This window comes from Physeter macrocephalus, chromosome 2 (genome assembly GCF_002837175.3).
Source record: "Physeter macrocephalus isolate SW-GA chromosome 2, ASM283717v5, whole genome shotgun sequence".
NCBI lineage: Eukaryota > Metazoa > Chordata > Mammalia > Artiodactyla > Physeteridae > Physeter > Physeter macrocephalus.
Genome location: NC_041215.1, coordinates 55,436,186 through 55,459,582, shown reverse-complemented (window position 1 = coordinate 55,459,582; position 23,397 = coordinate 55,436,186). Strand labels below are relative to the sequence as shown.

Below are 23,397 nucleotides of genomic sequence, written 5' to 3'. Positions count from 1 at the left end.
GGCCCATCCGCTCCGCGGCATGTGGGATCCTCCCAGACCGGGGCACGAACCCGGTTCCCCTGCATCGGCAGGCGGACGCGCAACCACTGCGCCACCAGGGAAGCCCCTGCCCAGACTTTTAAAACATGTCAACAACATGACACAAAAAGGCTGGGAATTTTTCTTTTTTTTAAGTTTAAAGGAGATTAAATGGATATGACAACTGAATACAACGCATGATCCTTGACTGGATCTTGGAATCAGGGGAAAAAAAGACAGCTATAATTACAGAGCGGTTGGGAAATTTAAAATACAGACTTTTAAAATCCCTATTAGTTAACACATTTAAAATTAGGTGGATTATTCCTGTAAATAAAAATTATTCATTCATGCATTTATATGCATCATAATTAATTAAACATCTATTCAGTGTGATAGGCCTGCAGATAATAAAAATTCTTGCAAGTAACAGACCCTAAAATACAGTCTTGGCCTGGCCAAAGAGGTCAGTGAAGGGTAGTGCGGACTCCTCTATCTTAGTCTGGCAAGTTAGCAAAGTGGCTAAACCGCCATCTGATATATTTGGGACTCAGGCCATCTTCCTACTGAAGTGTTTTCCCTGCTAATGAAGGTGAAAAATTCAGAATGTTGGAGCAGGCTACTGCTTCATGCAGCCTTCAATAAAGTTCTACAAGAAAGAGCGGCACATCAGGAAGCAGAGAAGTGAAAAAAAGATAGCTTTGCCAAAAGAGCTACTTTCTGTCTGTGGCTGAGAATCAGATGATCTGGAGCTTGGCAGGACTGAAGAAGCCAAATTATAAATGTTTTATAATTATCTTTTATTTATTTTTGAATAGGTTATTTGCATGACTTAGAATTTGAGAGATATAAAAAGGCAGTGAAAAATTTCCCATCCAGTCTTGTCCCCCAGACATCTATTTTCCCTCCCCAGAGGCAATCCCTGCTACTGCTCATGTATTCTTCCAGAAATGTTTAATGCACTGCCATATCTATACATGTATTTACAGAAATGGAGCAGGTTATACACTCTGTTCTATACCTTGCTTTCTTTATGTAATATGTTTTGTCAATTGATCACTTCAGTACATAGAGAGCTGCATTATATATTATTTTCATAAAACTTATACTGTAAAAACTATAGAGTAGATAAGAATGCAAGAGGACACAACAGGTGTTTTCCCATGGAAAGGAAAAAAAATACTGGCCACCAGACAAAAAAGAGCATTGAGGTATCTGAGTGTAGAGTACTGAAGATGACGACTGAGAAAGGTAGCTGAGAGGATTTGTCTGAAGACATCTTTGGATTCAGAGAGTACCAGTGCATTGTGGCACAACATTTGAAAAGTTACTGAAGCCTTTGCCATGAGAGGGGTGCAAAAGTGGCTAAGACTGATCTGGCAGACATTAAGGAGACTGGGGTTTGAGGAAACAGGGTGAAGAGTACCTGGTCCTCACAACTGGAGACCACAGCAAGAACCGCAGCAGTAGACTAAGTATATGAAGTCCAGAGGCCCAGCAAGAGGAAACACATCTCAGCGGATGACGGCACATGGTGCCCAAATGCCAAGGGCCCTGGGTAACCCAGCAGAGACCAGCAAGCAGAGATAAGAATGTGGAAGCCCATGCTTATCTGCTGATATCAGGACGGTATGAGTCTCCCCAGGAACTTGGGGAAGAGCAGAAGGGAAGGAGAGGATAAGAAGAAGAATCTTAGTTTAAAGCCTAAATTGACTCAATTTTAACTCAGAAGTGACCAAGTTACTACCAGTTGTTAAGATTAAGTTTTCCTTTATCTATGGAAGTGATGGGGTGGGGGGACCAGGAGAAGAGGTTTGTGAGTTAATTCTGTTTCACACATAGGCAAACGGTATTTTACACACTTAATAAAATTTAAACCTACATAGCTCATAAGGCTGTTACAAGGATTCTTTGAAATGGTTGTATGAAAATGTACAAAGGATAAATGGTGTGATTTTCTGGTTACAATTTTTTTGTGTGTCTTTATTGGAGTATAATTGCTTTACAATGTTGTGTTAGTTTCTGCTGGTTACAGTTTTTGATAGCAACCTTTCTGTGACTTCCCCCCAAGTTCTGGGGAACTTTACTGCGGTCCCATAATTCCAGATTTTATTATACACACCCACTTCCAAAGAGTATTAGCTTTGAAGTAAGTGAATCCTCAGTTCAAATTCTACCTCTGTCACCCACTAGCTGTAAGAATCTGGGGAAGTAACAACTTCTCTGAATCTTTATTCATAAAACATAGTGTGACAATCAAAAATTATGTTATACTGTATTAAGTGAAATAATGAAATGTACACACGACACTGTCTTTAATAACCAAAAATCACTGTATGCATATATTAAGTAAGATAATGAAACAAACAATTACTTCCTCTAAAGGTTAAACAATGCTGCCCAGTTTTTGATTTGGAAATTTTGATAATCTTGTCCATGTCCTGACTCTAATATATTGAGCTCTGTAATATATGGCTCTTAGTTATTGTTCCCAGGGCAATGGAGTACTAAACATCCCCACACACTGCGAAGAAAGCAGACCTGTGTCATAATAAAAGCATTCAATATAAAATATATGATACGTAAACAGCAATCTCTTCAAATCTTACTCTGAGACTGAGTATAGGGATTGGATATGGTAATTTCCCATTTTCTTAAAACAGAAATTGTCTTTTTGAAAAAGATATTAAAAAAAAGGTATTTATCTCAAATCTAACACATGTTAGAAAGAAAAACTACTCAGTAGATAATAATGTTGATTTCTGGTTAAAGATGGTAGATTGAACATATACTTAATTCCATCCCTTTTCAAAACCACATTAAATACAATATAATATTAAATATTTCACTAAAAAGCATGAAACAAGAAAGAAAAAGAGAATGAGGGATGAATGACAGTACCAAAATTTGGAAACTAGACGGGCAGAAGGACTACAGCTAACTGACTTAGCAAATCCAAACAAACTAAATCTTAAACTAGTAGGAGATAAAGCCAGGAAAAAATTTTATTTGCATTACAGTTTCCAAGAAACTTAGTAATTGGCAGCACCCAGACTTATGGAAGTAGGTTAAAGGTAGAAATAAGAGCAAGGCTGGTTGGAAGTCTGTTTAAGAATTAGTCTCTTGCATTCCCTCTCTACCATCCACAATTGGACAAGTACCCCTCCCTCTATCATCCTAGCAAAAGACAATGTTTATTCTTTGGAGTGGTGAAACAGAAGGTTCCCAAACTGGGAAAGTTGGAGAATCCTGGTCAGCAGAGTACTCTACTGAAAACAGAACTGAATGAAATTTTATACTTTGAATATGACATCCCAAGTCCTCTTCTACTTAGTTTGTAAAATGCTAGTAGCGCATCTTATAATCTCTAGGTAGGAGAGTGAAAGATTCTTCTTTGGAGAATCTAACTGGATTAAAAAGAAGGTTCTCAATAAATTGACACTGGGAGTTCCTGAACAAAACAGCATAGTCAGATCTATGGAATCCACAGTCATCAAGCCCCAATTATGTATTATCTAGATATCCCCCTTTCTTATCACCTTAAACATGAGCAGTGGGAAATTAATGGATTAAATGTGAAGTTGAAAAAAAATCAAGAAGTGAAATATAATCATTTATTTAGAGATATTCTTCTTCATAAACACCAAAAGAAACACCTAAAAAGAACTGAAAGTGATTGCTTCTGGTAATTGGAAAAATGGTGATAAGAGGTGTAGAACAGGAAACCGCTAATTTCTTTTAAAAATAAGTCTTGTAGGACTACTTGATTTTTTAAACTATGTGCATGTGTAACTTTGTTAAATATAGAACAAAACAGTATAAAATTAACATTAACAATGATCTGTAGGAACTTAGCAATTCAAATTTAAATTCTTAAATGTGGCTGCGTATGAACTGCTGTATTGTCCAACCTTAAAGGGTAAGTTTCTAGAAAACAGGTGTTATACCAGACAAATATCTGCTATGGCAGCCAGCACATGCCAGGTAACTAAACATTGCTACTTTAACTGGTAACAATGAAAAACAAAAACAGGCACTGTGGTGGGTTCTAGACCTCCTGGGTTCAAATCTTGACTCTAATTCTTTCTAGTTATATAGTCTTGGACAAGATATTAAATCTTTTTGTTTATGCTTCCTTATCTGTAAAATCCTCATTTCATAGGAATGTTGTGAGTGTTAACATATATTATAGGAAGAGTGTTTAGCACAGTGCCTGAGGCATAAGGAATGGTTAATAAATGTTAGCTATTTTAATTTTAATCCCAAAATCCTAACTCTGGATGTTAAGGATCATGTCTACTGTACCTCTTCCTACTCCCTTGCACAGGCCTTACGACATTTTATTTCCCACAAATGTCTTGTTCAACAACTCTAACCCTAACCATCACCCTAAAATCAATATTGCCTGGTTCACTTCAAAACACAAACTAGAAATAAATACCTGGAACCACCTCTTTTGTCTTATCCATTCTTACTTTCCTTTTCCTTTAAGGCAGCCTGGAGCAGGATTTGTAACCAGAGGATCTAAGTTTGGGTAGGTCATTTAGCCTCTCTGACTATCCATTTTCTCATCTGTTAAGTGGAGATGATAATACCTGCTGGAGTGGATACTTGAAGTTTGTCTCTCCACCATGCTTTCCTGCTATTTCTGCAATTTTCCTTTTGACAACTCACCCGTTCGACAGCTTTAGAGGTGGGCCTAACTGCCAAAGCCAGTCTGCATAGCCCCCTATCCCTCTGTCCACAGTGAGGTTTCCAAGGATGGATACTTAATCAGATCAGGACCACTGACACTCAAAACTGTCAGTGACACCAAGTGTGGAACTGACCATGAAGCCAATTCAGGAGATAAGAACTGGGAGCCTCAGATTAGTCTTTCTGGAGACCATTCTATCCTATAAACCACAATATCTCCTTTTAGCCTAAGCTTGTGTGTGTGGAGTGGGGAGGGAGGGGCGGGGGGAGGGGAGGGCAGAGAGGGCGAGTGTTCTTCAGCTAAATGAGTCTTAACTCCTACGAACCATGTAAGTATTATCTCTACTGTTTCTAAGATCAACTGAGATAATAAATATAAAAATCTTGGATAAACGTAAAAGAGTATGCAAATGTTAATTGTTAAAAACTAATAACATAAGCCCAATTTCTTCACAAAGTGTACTCTCCTTGTAATAGTTATAACTTATTTTCATAAAAATCAAAGTACCTTATTAAAAATCTGGACATGATGGATAGTAATTGTGAATATATATTTTGCATAAAAAATATAAGAATGCACAATTGTCCAAATTATTCCAGGTCATGCATGTGACAGCAGCTCAGATGGCTTCCTTATCTACCAGATTTAAAAGGTTAGGCTAGTACACCACAAATCTCTATTTTACCCTTTGATATTTAAAGTTGTATGCTTCATAAACCTATTTGAATCCTTTTGACAATATGTGCTCTGTACTAATTACTTACAAGTGAACTTTATTAGACTTAATTAGTAAAGTCTAGAGTAGTACAATTATTTTATTATTTATAAGTAAAACACGAATTAAAGAGAAATTGAAAAATGGTACCTAGTCCCTATAAAAGCTGATTTTATAAATGCATAAAATAAAATACTCTGAAGTCAGAATAAAAATTAGAAATAAATGATATCCCAAATGACCTCAAAGGCTATAAAAAGGCATTTGTTTTCTTAAATAGATCCATCTCTTCATGTCTACAGGATTAATCTGACTGACAATTCTTTTCTTTCTGGCTAAAGCAAAAGTAAACTTTAGCTCAATTTCTGTTTTATTTCTCAGAAACGAAATAAGTGCAATTGAAATAAATGCTGCTTTACAGTATTTGCTTCATCTGATATCTCCTAGGTCTTATCTCTAGATTATGCTCCTTTAGGTAAAGGATCAGATAATCAGGTAATACGGATGACTTTGGTCTCATCTTCCATTATCAATACCTAATGATAACAATGAATATAATAATGAGAAAATCATGAGCATGAATGTATACATGTTTTTCATGATGGAAAATATCCAATACAAAATGAAAAAAAAAACTGGGCTGTAATGGCATTTTTTAAAGAAAGAAAATGATGAGATAAGAATGCTATTCTTTAATTAAAAACAAGTTATAATATCAGGGTCACTGGTAAAAGTTTAATACCAATTAAAAATAGTATTAGACAGATAATTAGTCAGGAAACATAATAATATGCTTAAATTCCAGTCCAACAAAACCAACAACTCTTCTTAATAAACTGGACTATGAAGAATGTGGTATTTTAATAAATATACTTTAAGTCAGTTTTGTCCTTCAAAATGGTTATCTTCGGAGGCTGTAAACCAAGCCCAGAAATGCCAGAATTGTGAAAAATATTTCTGGAATTTCTCTTTTGTAATTGCCTCTACAGTTAACTTTTGTACCACACAAGATCCCTTGTTGTTTCTGACCCCAAAAGGCATACATAACTTTTGACCCACCAAGCTTAGTTTGACATGACATTTAGTTGGTTTAAGAATTCAGATGAAACTAGTATGTGCATGCAAAATAGTATGTTAAGGAACAAAAGCAATTCCATAAATATTTTGTGCAAAGGCAGTATCCATGGAGTAAGTCTACAGTTTCCAAAAGTGCTTCTGAGAGTCAAAAAATAATAAAGATTTAAAAATGTTGTTTGTCGCCTTCCCTATAACTATGTCTTAAATTAAGAATAAAATAGCAGTCTGAATATGCAGACATAAAATATCAAATTTCAGATTGTGAGAATAAATTTTTTTTAAATGGCAGCTTCTAAAAATTAATTCAATTTAACAAACATTTATTGAATGTATTCTATATATCTATACGAGTGCTAGGTACAATAGAAAAGAGCAAAATAAGTAATATACAGGCCAGGTGTTCAGAGCAATTATAACCTAAGTGGAAGAGAAAGTTACGTACAATAACCAGTATAACATTCTACTTCAATTCTAGACTTAAACATTCTAAATAAAGCTAAAATCTCAGTTATATAAGCTAATTTACATTCAAACTTTTTAGTCCATAGTTTCTCACCACTAGCATTGTGTACCATTATAAATACATATCGCATCACATTGTATAAATTTCTTTATATGTCTTCTCCCTCAGCTGGTCTATGAGCTCCTCCACATGAACTACAGGTCATGGCACAACATCTACTGTAATGTACATGAACAACAACTGTGTGACTCATAAGGCAGGAAGTTAAATTACTGAAAGAAAGGCAAAGCGGTATGAGAAAATCAGAAAAGGAATGGTTTTAATTCCCACTGGAGAAAGCTTCAAAAACAAGGGAGCATTTAAAGAAAACTGAGATCTTAATATACAGAAACATAACAAGAGAGAAAGGATCATGGGCAGATGGAACAGGAAAAGTTTGCAAAACTATGAAGGTAAGGAAGGTACTGGGTATGCTTTAGAATATTCATAATCCAGTATCACTGGAAATCCAAGCTTTTGTGATTGATTGATAGATGTATTAACTATAGGGAGGGGTACTGGGAATAACACTTAGACAAATTAGCAGCAATCTGAGTGGGTCATATTTCCCAGACCTGTACTACCGGGGGACCAACAGTACAGGTCTATCAAAATGGTGCCACAAAAAATGGCCTTTGAAAATCTATTCATATGTCTGAACACAATTCAGATGTCTATATTATTTTAGAATAATGCAGAGCATTATGCAGAACCCAGTTCAATTCAGTATATTTTCCCAAATAATTTGTCCATGGAACATTTTTGTCATAAAATTCCTGTTAACATCTCAGTTTGGAAAATATTATTGTAATTTCCCTATTTTTAATATATAAGGTATCACTATACTTTAACTTAAAATTTGAGTCATCAAATGGGTCTATTTCATGCATTATGATGTTATAGTACTACTGGGAACAACTCCTAAATATCCACCAATTTGGTAGCAAACAGAGGATATGAGACAGTATCATAATAAGAAATTATCAATAAAGTTTACTTCATCTTATATATCCAAACCTACATGGATTATTTAATAGTTTATGGTGAATTAATAATAGGCTACAGTGAAATTTAGTCAGATAAACGTAAGGTTTGATTTAGCTATATCTCCTTAAAAAATATAAAGAAACTGGAAACAAGATGAATATCTACAAATAGGGGAATAGTTAAAAAAATTTTGGTACCTCCATACTACACAATATTGCAGTCATTAAAAAAAATAAATTAGAGCTATTTCTACAAAGCACTGTAGAGTGAGAAATGCAAGATGCAGGTGTGTGTGTGTGTGTGTTTGTGTGTGTGTGTAATCCCATCTTTTAAAGCAATGAACAATTCCTCTCTCTATATGTGTCTATGTATATATGTGTATACACATTGAGTATATGGAGGATATATACTAGATTAAGAAAAAAGACTGCATAAAAATATGATAATTTTACTGGTATATAAAATAAAAATAAGATCTAAGAAAATGAAGAATATTAAAACCTAGAGAAATTACATCAAAGTTGATTAAAACTAATACAATAAATCTTTCCTATTTGATTTCTTTGATGAATTCCCATTAATTACGGTAGGGGCTGGGGCAGGTGGGATGTACATTTCGTAGCATGAGTTATATAATCTTTCATGGTTTGATTCCTACTTTTCTCACATTCCCAGTATATATTCTACATTCCAGCTATAGTAAACAACCTAGCATTTACTGGGATACTCTGTGCTACTTCATAATCCTGTGCCTTTGTACACACCGTGTCCATTGCCCGAAATGTCCTTTTTTTTGCTTCTCTGCATGTTGAACTCTTAAAAAGTTTATGTGTAAGACTTAGTCAAACAAATATTAAAAATACAACCTGTTGTATAATAAGAATTGAGTAAGTATTACAGGAATTCAAAGTCCTGACTGGAGTAGTCAGGAAAAGCTAGTAAATGAATTAGGTCTTGAAAGATTAGCACTTTAACAGAAGTGAGGAGAGAGAGTACAGGCATACCTCGGAGATATTGCAGGTTCAGTTCCAGACCACTGCAATAAAGCAAATATTATTCTCAAAAAGCAACTCACACAAATTATTTGGTTTCCCAGTGCATATAAAAGTTATGTTTATCCTCTACTGTTGTCTATTAATTGTGCAATAGCATTATGTCTAAAAAACGGTGTACATACCTTAATTTAAAAACTTTATTGCTAAAAAATGCTAACAAACATCTGAGCCTTCAGTGAGTCATAATCTTTTCTCTGGTGGAAGGTCCTGCCTCGATGCTGATGGCTGCTGACTGATCAGGGTGGTGGTTGCTGAAGGCTGGGGTGGCTGTGGGAATTTCTTAAAATAAGACAACAGTGACGTTTGGTGCATTGATTGACTCTTGCTCTCACAAACAATTTCTCTGTAGCATGCAATGTTGTTTGATAGCATTTTACCCATACCCACAGCAGAACTTCTTTCAAAATTGGACTCAATTCTCTCAAACCCTGCTGCTGCTTTATCAACTAAGTTATTGTCATTTCAACAATCTTCACAGCATCTTAATTAAGAGTAGATTCCACCTCAAGAAACCACTTTCTTTGCTTATCCTTAAGAAGCAACTCCTCACCCATTCAAGTTTTACCATGAGATTGTAACAATTCAGTCACATCTTCAGGCTCCACTTCTAATTTTAGTTTTTTGCTGTTTCCACCACATCCACAGTTATGTTGTCTATTAATTGTGCAATAGCATTATGTCTAAAAAACGGTGTACATACCTTAATTTAAAAACTTTATTGCTAAAAAATGCTAACAAACATCTGAGCCTTCAGTGAGTCATAATCTTTTCTCTGGTGGAAGGTCCTGCCTCGATGCTGATGGCTGCTGACTGATCAGGGTGGTGGTTGCTGAAGGCTGGGGTGGCTGTGGGAATTTCTTAAAATAAGACAACAGTGACGTTTGGTGCATTGATTGACTCTTGCTCTCACAAACAATTTCTCTGTAGCATGCAATGTTGTTTGATAGCATTTTACCCATACCCACAGCAGAACTTCTTTCAAAATTGGACTCAATTCTCTCAAACCCTGCTGCTGCTTTATCAACTAAGTTATTGTCATTTCAACAATCTTCACAGCATCTTAATTAAGAGTAGATTCCACCTCAAGAAACCACTTTCTTTGCTTATCCTTAAGAAGCAACTCCTCACCCATTCAAGTTTTACCATGAGATTGTAACAATTCAGTCACATCTTCAGGCTCCACTTCTAATTTTAGTTTTTTGCTGTTTCCACCACATCCACAGTTACTTTCTCCACTGAAATCTTGAACCCCTCAAAGTCATCCATGAGGGCTGCAATCGATTTTTTGTAAACTCCTATTTATGTTGATATTTTGACCTCTTGCCGTGAATCACAAATATTCTTAATGGCATTTGGAATGGTGAATCCTTTCCAGAAGGTTTGCAATTTTTGCCCAGATCCATCAGAGGAATCACTATCTATGGCAGCTATAGTCTTATTAAACGTATTTCTTCTTCTTTTTTTTTTTTTTTTTTTTTTGTGGTACGCAGGCCTCTCACTGTTGTGGCCTCTCCCGTTGCGGAGCACAGGCTCTGGACGCACAGGCTCAGTGGCCACGGCTCACCGGCCCAGCCGCTCCGCGGCACGTGGGATCTTCCTGGACAGGGGCACGAACCCGTGTCCCCTGCATCGGCAGGCAGATTCTCAACCACTGCACCACCACGGAAGCCCTTAAACGTATTTCTTAAAGAATAGGGCTTGAAAATTGAAATTACTCCTTGATCCATGGATTGCAGAATGGATGTTGTGTTAGCAGGCATGAAAACAACATGAATCTCATTGTACATCTCCATCAAAGCTCTTGGGTGACAGGTACATTGTTAATGAGCAGTGATATTTCAAAAGGAATCTCTTTTCTGAGCAGTAGGTCTCAACGGTGGGCTTAAAATATTCAGTAAACCATGTTGTCAACAGATGTGCTGTCTCCCAGGCTTTGTTGTTCTATTTATAGAGCACAGGCTGAGTAAATTTAGCATAATTCTTAAGGGCCTTAGGATTTTCAGAATGGTAAATGATCACTGGCTTCAACTTCAAGTCATCAGCTGCCATTAGCCCCAACAAGAGAGTCAGCCTATCCTTTGATGCTTTGAAGCCAGGCACTGACTTCTCCTCTCTACCTATGAAAGTCCTAGACGGCATCTTCTTCCAACATAGGGCTATACTGAAAATCTGTTGTACAGTGTACCAATCTTCATTATCTTTTTTTTTAACATCTTTATCTATTTTACATTTGGTAGTATATATAAATCCATGCCACTCTCTCACTTCATTCCAGCTTACCCTTCCACCTCCCCGTTTCCTCAAGTCCATTCTCAACGTCTGCATCTTTATTCCTGTCCTGCCCCTAGGTTCTTCATAACCATTTTTTCCCCTTAGATTCCATATATATGTGTTAGCATACAGTATTTGTTTTTCTCTTTCTTAACCTTCATTATCTTAGCTAGATCTTCTGGGTAACTTGCTGCAGCTTCTACATCAGCACTTGCTGCTTTACCTTGCACTTTGATGCTATGGAGATGGCTTCTTTTCTTAAACCTCATGAACCAACCTCTGCTAGCTTTAAACTTTTTTTTGCAGCGTCCTCAACTCTCTCAGCCTTCACAGAAATGAAGAGCATTAAGGCCTTGCTCTGGATTAGGCTTTGGCTTAAGAGAATGTTGTGGCTGGTTTGATCTTCTATCCAAGACCACTAAAACTTTCTTCATATCAGCAATAAGGCTGTTTTGCTTTCTTGTCATTCATATGTTCACTGGACTCACACTTTTAATTTCCTTTAAGAACTCTTCCTTTGCATTCACAACTTGGCTAACTGTCTGGCACAAGAGGCCTAGCTTTCGACCTGTTTTAACTTTCTACGTGCCTTGCTCACTGAGCTTAATAATTTCTAGCTTTTGATTTAAAGTAAGAGATGTGCAACTCTTCCTTTCACTTGAACACTTAGAGGCCACTGTGGGGTTATTCATTGGCCAAATTTCAATATTGTTTTGTCTCAGGGAACAAGGAGACCCAAGGAGAGGGAAAGAGATGGGGAACAGCCAGTTAGTGAAGCAGTCAGAACACACACAATACTGATTGAGTTCCATATCTTATATGGGTGTGGTTCCTGGTGCCCCCAAACAATTACACCAGTAACATCAAAGATCACTGATTACAGATCACCATAACAAATACAATAATAATTAAAAAGTTTGAAATATTGCAAGAATTACTACCAAAACTTGACACAGAGACATGACGTGAGCAAATGCTGTTGGAAAAATGGCGCCAAAAGACTTGCTTAACTCAGGGTTGCCACAAACTTTCAATATGTAAAAAATGCAATATCTGTGAAGTGCAGTAAAGCAAAGTCCAATAAAATGAGGTATGCCTGTATTACAAGCGGAGAGAAAGGACAAAAGCCAAGATATATAGGTGGTATACAGTACATGACATCTTTAGGAGGGTATGTGGTAAATACTTATGGATGGGTAGATGGATTTATCAGAGGATTAATACAGGGAAACAGCAAGTTATAAGATGGGAAGGTTGGAATATGGCCAGATAACTTAGACTCTAAAATATGAAGCAAGGCTTGCCTGGTGGCTCAGTGGTTAAGAATCTGCCTGCCAATGCAGGGAACATGGGTTCCATCCCTGGTCTGGGAAGATCCCACATGCTGTGGAGCAACTAAGCGAGTGTGCCACAACTACTGAACCCGAGTTCTAGAGCCCGTGAGCCACAATTACAGAAGCCTGTGTGCCTAGAGCCCGTGCTCCGCAACAAGAGAAGCCACCGCAATGAGAAGCCCGCGCACTACAATGAAGAGTAGCCACCCGCTCTCCGCAACTAAAGAAAGCCCGTGCACAGCAACAAAGACCCAACGCAGCCAAAAATAAATAAATAAATAAGAAGCAAAGGCACCCAAAATCTATCCTGAATACCCAGGCTCTTCAAATAGGAGAATGTAAACCTCATGTGACACTAGAAGGCCCAGAATAAATAGAAAGCATCTTTCTGGCTCATCAATTTTATTTGAAAATTTGCAGAATTAAGTAATTTAAGTTTTAATTTAAATTTAAAACACTGTTTTAAAACATTTATTTAAATTTAATACATTATTTTTATATTAAAACAAACAGATATACTATGGAGTGGGATGTAAAATTTGTGCAAATTTTTAAGATAAAACAGGAAACTTCCAAGAAATACTGAGCTTGTGGTGAGCTATGCTACCAGATCCTAGTGGGTGCTCTCATTTACATCCTTTCCTGGCAGTGGAAATATAGTCATGAAAGTGATTTGAGCAAGGTAGTAACAGGACTGAAGTGATGATTTACTTGTATTAATCTAGCAGCAGGATGCAGGCTGGCCTAGAAATGGGGAAGAAGATTAGAAATCTGTATCCTAGCTAAAGAACTATTGCAACAGTCCAGAATAGCAGCTATTAGAATGGAAAGAAACTTGACAAGCTCCATTAAGGAACTTAGTATTTCAACTAATATAGCAACCTTGCAGTATATTAGAATTGACTGAATGATACTAGACCTTCTTTATATTGAGAGGCAGTTTACTGTTGGTTAAGTACCAACTCTGGTGCCAGAATTCTTAGGTTTAAATTTCAGCTCAGGCACTTACATGCTGTATAACTTTGTACAAATTGTTCTGTATCTCTACTTCCTCATCTGTGTAATGGGAATAATGACAGTACTACCTACTTCACTGTATTGCTGTGAGGATTAAATGAGTTAATACATGTAAAGCACCTAGAACAGTGCCTGGCACAGTAAACACTATTTAAGTGTTAGCTGCCACAATTACTTTAAAAAAAAACTATATTAACCCTCATCTTTCCTGATATTTTAAGTTCCAAGGAACTAGGGAGATGTACAGTGTGAGTATATCTTCTCTAATTCTGTGATGGCTGTGGAAAAATCCCTGAATCCTAGAATATCAGCCCAGAGATCAATGAGGGCTTTAAAAACATTATAGGTTGAGCCAGTTCATCAGTACATTTTATACCCTGTTGCCCCTTTGTTACCATTAAAAATATTACCATCAAATTCTCTTACAAATTTGATAACGTATTTTAAAAATGTCCACAGCAAGTGTTTTTGGCATCTAGTAAGACTAAATTTATTTGATAGAAGATAATTGTTGATACTAAAAAATGGAGAAAAATGTATACCTATCTTCTCAGAATGGGCAAACTCAATGACTTGCTATATGTTATGGTATGTTATAGTGCACTGGTAGGTTTTTTTAGGTTGGACCACATAAAACTGTCATATTCAATCATTTTTGACTTACAAAAATGACAAATTCATATGGTTCAGCTTCATATTACCTTAAACGTACTTTGGACAAATAATATATATTTTTATTTTTCCTAAGCAAATTCCACACTTTTCTTTGTTAAAATAAGCACAGAATGGGACTTCCTTGGTGGTGCAGTGGTTAAGAATCCACCTGCCAGTGCAGGGGACACGGGTTTGAGCCCTGGTCTGGGAAGATCCCACATGCCGCGGAGCAACTAAGCCCGTGCGCCACAACTACTAAGCCTGCGCTCTAGAGCCCACAAGCCACAACTACTGAGCCTGCGTGCCACAACTACTGAAGTCCAGGCGCCTAGAGCCTGTGCTCTGCAACAAGACAAGCCACCACAATGAGAAGCCCACGCACCGCAACAGGAGTAGCCCCCCCTTGCAGCAACTAGAGAAAGCCCTCATGCAGCAACGAAGACCCAACACAGCCCCCTCCTCCAAAAAAAGCACAGAATGATTTGAACAAACAAGGTCAACAATAGCAAACAAAATCACTCTTATGTAAGATACCAGTCTGGAACTTGCAAAACTCCTCTGTCTCGACCTTTAACCTCTGATTCCTCCCCTAGTTCCTGCAGTGCTGTTGTGAGCAGGCTGGCCTTATAGGTATCTCCTTACCAACTTTGCATGTATTAGTCACCAAATGCCTTGCCTTTGTTCTTAATATTGCTTTAAAAAAATTATTATTGAAGTATAGTTGATTTACAATATTGTGTTAGCTTTAGGTGTATAGCAAAGTGATTCAGTTTTATATATATATATATATATACATATTTTTCAGATTATTTTCCATTATAGGTTATTACAAGATATTGAATATAGTTCCCTGTGTTATACAGTAAATCACTGTTGCTTATCTATTTTACATAGAGTACTGTGTATCTGTTAGTTCCATGCTCCTAATTTATCCCCCCCTTTCCCCTTTGGTATGATATCACTTATATGTGGAATCTAAAAAAAATACAAATGAATCTATATACAAAACAGAAACAGACTCATAGACTTAGAAACAGACTCATGGGATATTGCTTGGAAAAATCTTCTAGAATGGTAACATTATTCTTCAGAAACTGAAAGGTTTTTGACTATACTACTGAATGAAAAACCAAATTGTTGACTTTCCACTGAATGCCTTTTGTAATGTTTTGGGGGATATGCTAAAATTCAGAAGGTCATACGTATTAAAATCAGTAGCAGCTCTAATTATTTGGCTGGCCATCTGCAATCTGGCCATGTGCAATCATTGTTTCATTCTCTGAGACCAACTAAAAATATAAATAGTATCTTCAGACTTAATTTTAGTTTGAATAGCTTTTGTAATATAGCCATAGTATACATAACAATACATAAAATAATATAAAGACACATTATTAGCATATGTTTTAGTGTGATACTTTCATTATTAGTTTTAAAAGAGTAAGATGAAATGTACCCCAGCTCTTAAAAACCAAACAAACAAAAAACAAACCAGAACTGCTTTAATTCCTGGATATCAAAAGAATCCAATCTAAGTCATACATCTATATGAAGTTAAATGGTCTTGATAAAAATTTAAGTGTCTTTATTAGCAACAGCTATTTATAAACAGCAAGAAACTTGGAGAAAATATTGCCCCAGACTGCTCTGCATGTTTAGTTAGCTTTAAAGTTAAAGGGCTCTCTGACAGGAGAGGGAGGACTTCACCCTGGATTACTCCAAAAGGAAAATTTTAGAATTAGTAGAAAGACATAGCTAGAAAGCAGTGATTAACTTGGAACAATGTAGAACCTCATAATACTATGAGCAAAGCTCAAATCCAAGCGAATTCCAACCAGCATTTCCCCACCTCCAATTTATTCTTTATGTGATAGAGTAATTTTTTTTCAAAATATATATCTGAGCATAACATCTGGCAGTTAAAAACCTTCAATAGCTTTACATTGTTCATGAACTTAAAAATAAAAATGTCTTCAGATGGTCTTGTAGAGCTACTATGATCCAGTTACTTAATTCCTCTAACAACTTTCTATCCATTGACATCTTTCATCAATTAGTTCACTTTATCTTCTGGACACACCGTCCCTTCAGTGGCTGGTATTCTCTATGCTCCTTCTAGCCATATGGCTTCCTGCTATGCCTTCTGCCTAAAATGCTCTTTCCTTCCCTCTTGACATAGTTAACCCATATTCTACTGGCAATTAACTATAAGACAATATAATTCATTATTATATTGGCCTGTGAATGAAGTGTAATGGGGTGGTTATTCTATTAGGTGTCCCTGTATCTTAGTTACCAGCAATAGAAACCAACTCAGTGTAATTTCAGCAGAAAAATTTATTAAAAGATAGGAAGCATCTCACAGAATTCTCCAGGAAGTCGTAGAATCAGTTTTGGAGGCGACCCAGACAGAAAAGAGGCAGCAGTGTACGATGCTCCTGCTTGGGAGCTGGAAGCTAGATGCTGCCACTAGAATGACTTTTCTGTTATATTGGACACTGGAAGTAGCTGCCACTGCTAGTACTACCTTCTCTGTAAATGGAGTCTGCAGTCTGTTTTTAAATGTCTCTAGGTTTTGCTTCAAATATGTGTGTATGCTTGATTGACAGAGTCTTGTTGGTGGAGTCACACTCAATATGTAAGGAAGGCTGAGAAAGTAAATAGTTGGCATTTTAAGTCTTTTAGGTAGGAACTATCTCTAATTCAGAATGTAGGGAACTCTATGAGCACAGAAAGAGGACCCTACTACTAATTAGCCAAGAGCAACAACATATATCCATTAGATTAAGAATGGAGACAGAATTGACAAAAATTTTTCAGAGAAGGTAATATTTTAGTTGGGTCTCTGTCTCTTGTTTCTGTTGAATAAGATTTTGTCAGGAAATGTGAAAGCAAGTGAAAGGGAAGATGCTGCAAAGAGAAATGAGAGCAGCAATGGTTCCTAAATAGCTTTATGATCAACTAAGGAGCTTTTAAAAAACTCATCATCTGTAAAGAATCTGATTCAGTAGATGTGGACTGGGGCCCTACCACCTCACATTATTTTCAGGATATTTTTGCAATCACTTGGTTTAGCATCTCTGAAAGGAAAGGCATGAACATGTGAAGTAAATGATACGTTCGGAGAAAGTAGTAAGTTGCTGGCCCAGTATAAGTAAAGCACAGGCAGAAGATCAGAGATGAGGCAAGACCAGTAAGCTATGGTCAAATAGGAAACGTTATAAAAGACTTCCTGAGCAGTTTTAAGTTTATTCTACAGTCCACCAGACAGTTTTGAAAACTGGAATAACACAACCGAGAAACCTGTTAACCCTGCATGTGGGTGAAATATTAACACTTCAGTGAACAATAGGAAATGACTAGATATCAATTATTAAACAAAACAGAAAAATAATTACCAATAAAATGGAATAAAACTAAGCCTTTTTTACATATTGTATGCAGGTGCCTGAAGCCTTAATCAAGCAATAGATCCAGAAGATCTTTTACTCTAGTTTTCTTGGGTGAATTAGAGTGGAGGATTAGTAGCCAATGCAGACTGGGTGGGGAGAAGTGAGAACTCTTCAAATTCTTTAACTCCTTAGAGTCAAACTCTTAAAATTTAACTTCAGAACTCTTAAAATTCTAAAGAACTTGAGACAGTTCTTGAGACAGACTAGTTCTTTAAACAGAGTACAGAAATAGATCACCTTTTGCCAGGGAGGCTCTGGGAAGAGAATGGCTGCTGGAGAAGGAAGGAGGGCCTGTCCCATCCTGGCTGGCATAGCCTGGGTTAACTAGGGAATCATCTTCTCTCAGAGAAAGCGGAAAGTTTCCCCTTTGGCTTTGTTACATTGCATATGGATGAAGGCAATAACATGACAAAAACTAAGATTGGCTGTGACCCAGAATTGCTTATTTCCTTTCCTTGTATATGACTTGCAAAGTGTCATCTATATAAACAGGTGATCTTAAGTTAGGTTGAGTATCTATTCACACTGTTGGCCATAAGTCTACACATGTATTATTGATATTTGGAGATGCTGTAATTCATTGACATGTAATGTATAAAGTGATTTATGGCATGATGACGTTGATTTCTAGAGCTATACCAATATATTAATAAATTATAAATCACACAGTAATAAAGGTCCTCTGTGAAGAACAGAGAAGTTGATAGGATACCATCCAAAAATTAATGACCAAGACCCACTTGTGAAATGGATGAGGAGCTCACCAGTGAAACAATCATAACTGGTAAAAATTATAAAAACAAAGTCACTGAAAATTTCTGGAAATTGTCCTAAGGGTACAAAGTAAATGAAGAAACATTATGCAAGACAATTTACTAACTCTTGGTAAGAACAGTGAAAGTCATTGGCACTTGAATCATGACCCACTCACTCCCTCATCTGTGCCCACCAGCTCAGTAAGGAGGAGGAAGGGAGCAAAGCTGTATTGCGGTAAGGACATGACACCAGATTGCAACTCAAATCCACAAGAACAAAGAGAACCAGAAATGGTAAATAAGAAGGGTAATGTAACAAACTATAAATACACACTTGCTTTCCTTTCTTCTCTTAGCTTCTTAAGAGACATAAAATTATACAAAGTGTTGTTATGTTTGTAACACATATACATGTAAATGCATAACACTTACAGCACAAAAAGGCAGAAGAGGAAATAGGGCTATATAGAAATAAAATTATCTCATTGGAATTAAGTTAGTAAAATCTGATAAGTTAAGGTGTACATGGTAAGTTCAAGAGAAATCAGTCAGAAAATATCTTTAAAATATAATGAGGGGCTTCCCTGGTGGCGCAGTGGTTGGGGGTCCGCCTGCTGATGCAGGGGATGTGGGTTTGTGCCCCGGTCCAGGAGGATCCCACATGCCGCAGAGCAGCTGGGCCCGTGAGCCATGGCCGCTGAGCCGCAGTGGTTGCGCGTCCGCCTGCCGATGCAGGGGAACCGGGTTCGCGCCCCGGTCTGGGAGGATCCCACGAGCCGCGGAGCGGCTGGGCCCGTGAGTCCGGAGCCTGTGCTCCGCAGCGGGTGAGGCCACAACGGTGAGAGGCCCGCGTACCGCAAAAAAAAAAAAAAAAAAAAGAAAGAAAAATCATTAAGGGAACTAAAATATTACATGAGAAAATATTCATTTAACTGAAAAGAAAGCAGTAAAGGAGGAATACAGGAGCAAAAAAAGATATGAGACATACTGAAAACAAAGAATGAAATTTCAGACATAAATCTAAATGTATTAATAACATTAAATGCAAATGGATTAAACAATCAAAAAGCAGAGACTGTCAAATTGGATTAAAAAAACAATATCTAACTATATGCTATAGGTGAGACAGTTTAGATTCAAAGACACAAATAGGTTGAAATTTTTTAAATGGAAAAACACAGCTCATGCAAATGGCAACCAAAGGAAGCTGGATAAAATAGGTTTTAAAACAAAATTGTTATGAAAGATAAAGGACATTTTATAATGATGAAAAGTAGAACCATTGGAAGATATAATAATTATAAATACATATGTATCTAACAACAGAGCCTCAAATTACATGAAGCAAAACAGACAGAACTGAAGGGAGAAATATACAATTCAACAATAATAGTTGAAGTCTTCAATATCCCACTTTCATTAATGGAAGGAACAACTAGGCAGAAGGTCAGCAAGGAAACAAAAGACTTGAATAACACTATAAACCAACCAGTTAGTCAATAGACATTCATAAAATATTCTACCCAAGAATATCAGAATATACATCCTTCTAAGTGGACACAGAACATTCTCCTGGCTAGACCATATCTTGTGAATAAAAAAAAAAGGCTCAATAAATTTAAAAGGATTGAATCATACAAAGTATGTTCTCCAATCACAACAGAATGAAATAAAAAATCAGTACCAGAAAGAAATTTGGGAAATTAAAAAATATGTAGATATTAAACAACACATTCTGCAATAATTAGTGGATCAAGAAAGAAATAAAAGAGATATTAGAAAATATTTTAAGATGAATGAAAACAAGATATAATGTACCAAAACATACTGGATGAAGCTAAAGCAGTGCTTAGAGGAAAATTATAAGCACCTATATTAAAAAAGAAGAAAGGTCTCAAATCAGTAACCTAACTTTCCACCTTAAGACACCAATAAGAGAAATTAAACTGAAAGAAAGTAGAAGGAAGGAAATAATAAAAATTATAGTGGAAATAAATAAAATGGAGACTAGAAAAAGTAGAGAAGAACAAATAAAACCAAAATTTGGTTCTTTGAAAAGATCAACCAAATTGACAAACCTTTAGCTAGATTAATCAAGAAAAAAAAAGACAGAGAAGGCACAAATTGCCAATATCAGAAATGAAAGAGAGGATATTACTGACTTGTAGAAAAAAAAGAATATAAGGGAACAAAATCAAAAAATGAGATAACTTAGGTGAAATAGTCAAATTCCTAAGAGATATAAACTACTACAACTGACTCAAGAAGAAATATAAAATCTGAATAGATCTGTAACAGGTAAAGTGATTGAATCAGTAATATAAAAATTTCCCACAATGTGTTAATGTAGATTCATCAATATAACAAGTGTACCACTCTGGTGGGGGATGTTGATAATGAAAGATTCACACACGTATAGGGACAGGGGGTTTTATGGGAAATCACTGTATCTTCCCCTCAATTTTTCTGTGAAATTAAAACTGCTCTAAAAAAGTCTTAAAAAAAAAAACTTCCCATATATAAAAGCCTAGGCCCAGATGGATTCGCAGGTGAATTCTTTCAAACAGTTAAAGAACAATCAATACCAATTCTTCACAAATTGTTCCAAAAAAACAGGAGAAGAGAACACTTCTCCTTTCACTCTGAAGCCATTATTACCCTGATACAAAAATTAGACAAAGACATCACAAGTAAAGAAAACTATAGAATAATATCTCTTATGAATACAGACACAGACATCCCCAACTAAATAGTACCAAACCAAATCCAGCAACTTATGAAAAGGATCATACACCATGACTATGTGGAATTTATCTCAGGAATGTAGGGTTCGTTTAACATCCAAAAATTAATTAGTGTAAGACATCATATCAACAGAATAAAGACAAAAATCACGTGATCATCTCAATAGATGCAGAATAAGAATTTGAAAAAATCGAACACCTCTTCATAATACAAGTATCCAATAAATTAGAATAAGAAGGGAACTTCTTTAACTAATAAAAGGCATCTATGAAAAACCCACAGCTTACATCATACCTAATGAAGTAAGAATGAGAGCTTTCCCCTTAGATCAGGAAGAAGACAAAGGATGTCCACTCTCACTACTTTTACTCAACATTGTACTAGAGGTTCTAGCCAAGGAAACTAGGCAAGTAAATGTAATAAAGGCATCTGGATTGGTAAAAAGTAAAACTATTTGTGTTTCAGATGATATGACCTTATATAAAGAAAATCAAAATAAATTCCCTAAGAAACTATAGAAATTAATAAACAAGTTCAGCAAGGTTACAGGATGCAAGATCAATATACAAAAATCAGCCATACTTCCCTATACTAGCCATGAACAATATGAAATGAAAGGAAGAAAAAATTCCATTTACATATCCAAAGAATAAAATATTTAGAAATACATTTATTAAAAGAAGTGTAAACCTACATTCTCAAAAGTATAAAACATTGTTGAAAAAATTAAAGAAGACAAATAAATGGAAAGACATCTCATGTTCATGGATGAACATGAGCCTTAATATTTTTAGGATGCCAATATTCCCCAAATTGATCTCTAGATTAATCTCTATCAAAATTACAGCTGGCTTCTTTACAGAAATCCACAAGCTGAACTTAAAATTCATATGGAAATTCAAGGGAACCAGAATAGCTAGAGTAAAGAAAAACAAGAACAAAGTTGGAGGACTCATACTTTCTTATTTCAAACATCACAAAACTATAGTATTTAGAAAAAGAAATGGTGCTATGACAACTGGATACTCACAGTAAAAAAATAAATGAAGCTGGGTATGTTTCTTATACCATACTCTTAGAAGAAAATATAGGAATAAATTTTTGTGATCTTTGGTTAGGCAGTCTTCTTAGATATGATACCAAAATCACAAGTGATAAAGAAAGAATAAGTTGTACATGATCAAAATTAAAACTTCTGTGCTTCACAAGAATGAATTTATATTTAGAATATATAAAGAACTCTTAAAACAATAATAAAGACAACTTGAAAGCAGGTAAAGCATCTGAATAGACATTTCTTTAAGAAGATATACAAATAGTCAATAAGCACAAGAAAAGATTCTCAACATCATTTGACATTAGGGAAATACACAACACCACAATCAGGTACCACTTTACATCCATTAGGATGGTAATAACAAAATAAAAAAGATACTAGCAAGCACTGACAAAGATATGAAGAAAGTGAAAGCCTCATACACCCTTGGTAGGCTACAAAATGGTGCAGCCACTTTGGAAAACAGCCTCATAGTTCCTCAAATGTAAAAAACAGAGATACCATATGACTCAGTAATTCCACACCTAGTTATATACCAAAGAGCAATAAGAACATATGGTCACACAAACACTTGTACATAAAGGCTCAAAGCAGCATTATTCATAATAGCTAAAAAGTAGAAACCACCTAAATGTTCATCAACTGATGACTGGATAAATAAAAATGGGTATATCCATAAATGGAATATTACTCGGTAATTAAAAAGAACAAATTAATGATATATGCTACAAAATGAACATTAAAAATATTGTGCCTAGTGAAAGCAACCAGTCACAAAAGACCACATATTATATGATTCCATTTTTAAGAAATTCCAGAATAGGAAAATCTATGGAGACAAAAAGCAGATTACTGGTTGCCTAGGGTGGGCCAAAGGGGGGAACACAACTTGGGGGGAATGAGGAGTTATTGCTAATGGGTACAGATTTCTTCTTGGAGTGAGGAAAATGTTCTAAAATTCATTGTAGTGAAGGTTGCACAACTGTGTGAATATACTAAAAAACAATGAATTATATAATTTAATTGGGTTGATTGTATTAGATATGAATTATATGTCAATAA

The 23,397-nt window shown here is 36.0% G+C and overlaps 1 protein-coding gene across 16 annotated transcripts in view; it reads right to left on the bottom strand.

Annotated features, from left to right (window-relative positions):
* The window catches only part of MBD5 (methyl-CpG binding domain protein 5), a 421,526-nt gene that overhangs the window by 144,449 nt on the left and 253,680 nt on the right, over positions 1–23,397 (bottom strand). The window contains exon 1 of one of the 16 annotated variants that reach the window (XM_055087756.1): positions 9,000–9,150. The exons of 14 other annotated variants lie outside the window; for them this stretch is intronic. The gene's annotated coding sequence lies outside the window, so the exon portion shown is untranslated. Of the gene's footprint in view, positions 1–8,999; positions 9,151–23,397 lie in introns of those variants that run through there. One more of the 16 variants, XM_055087754.1, reaches the window with a different exon arrangement.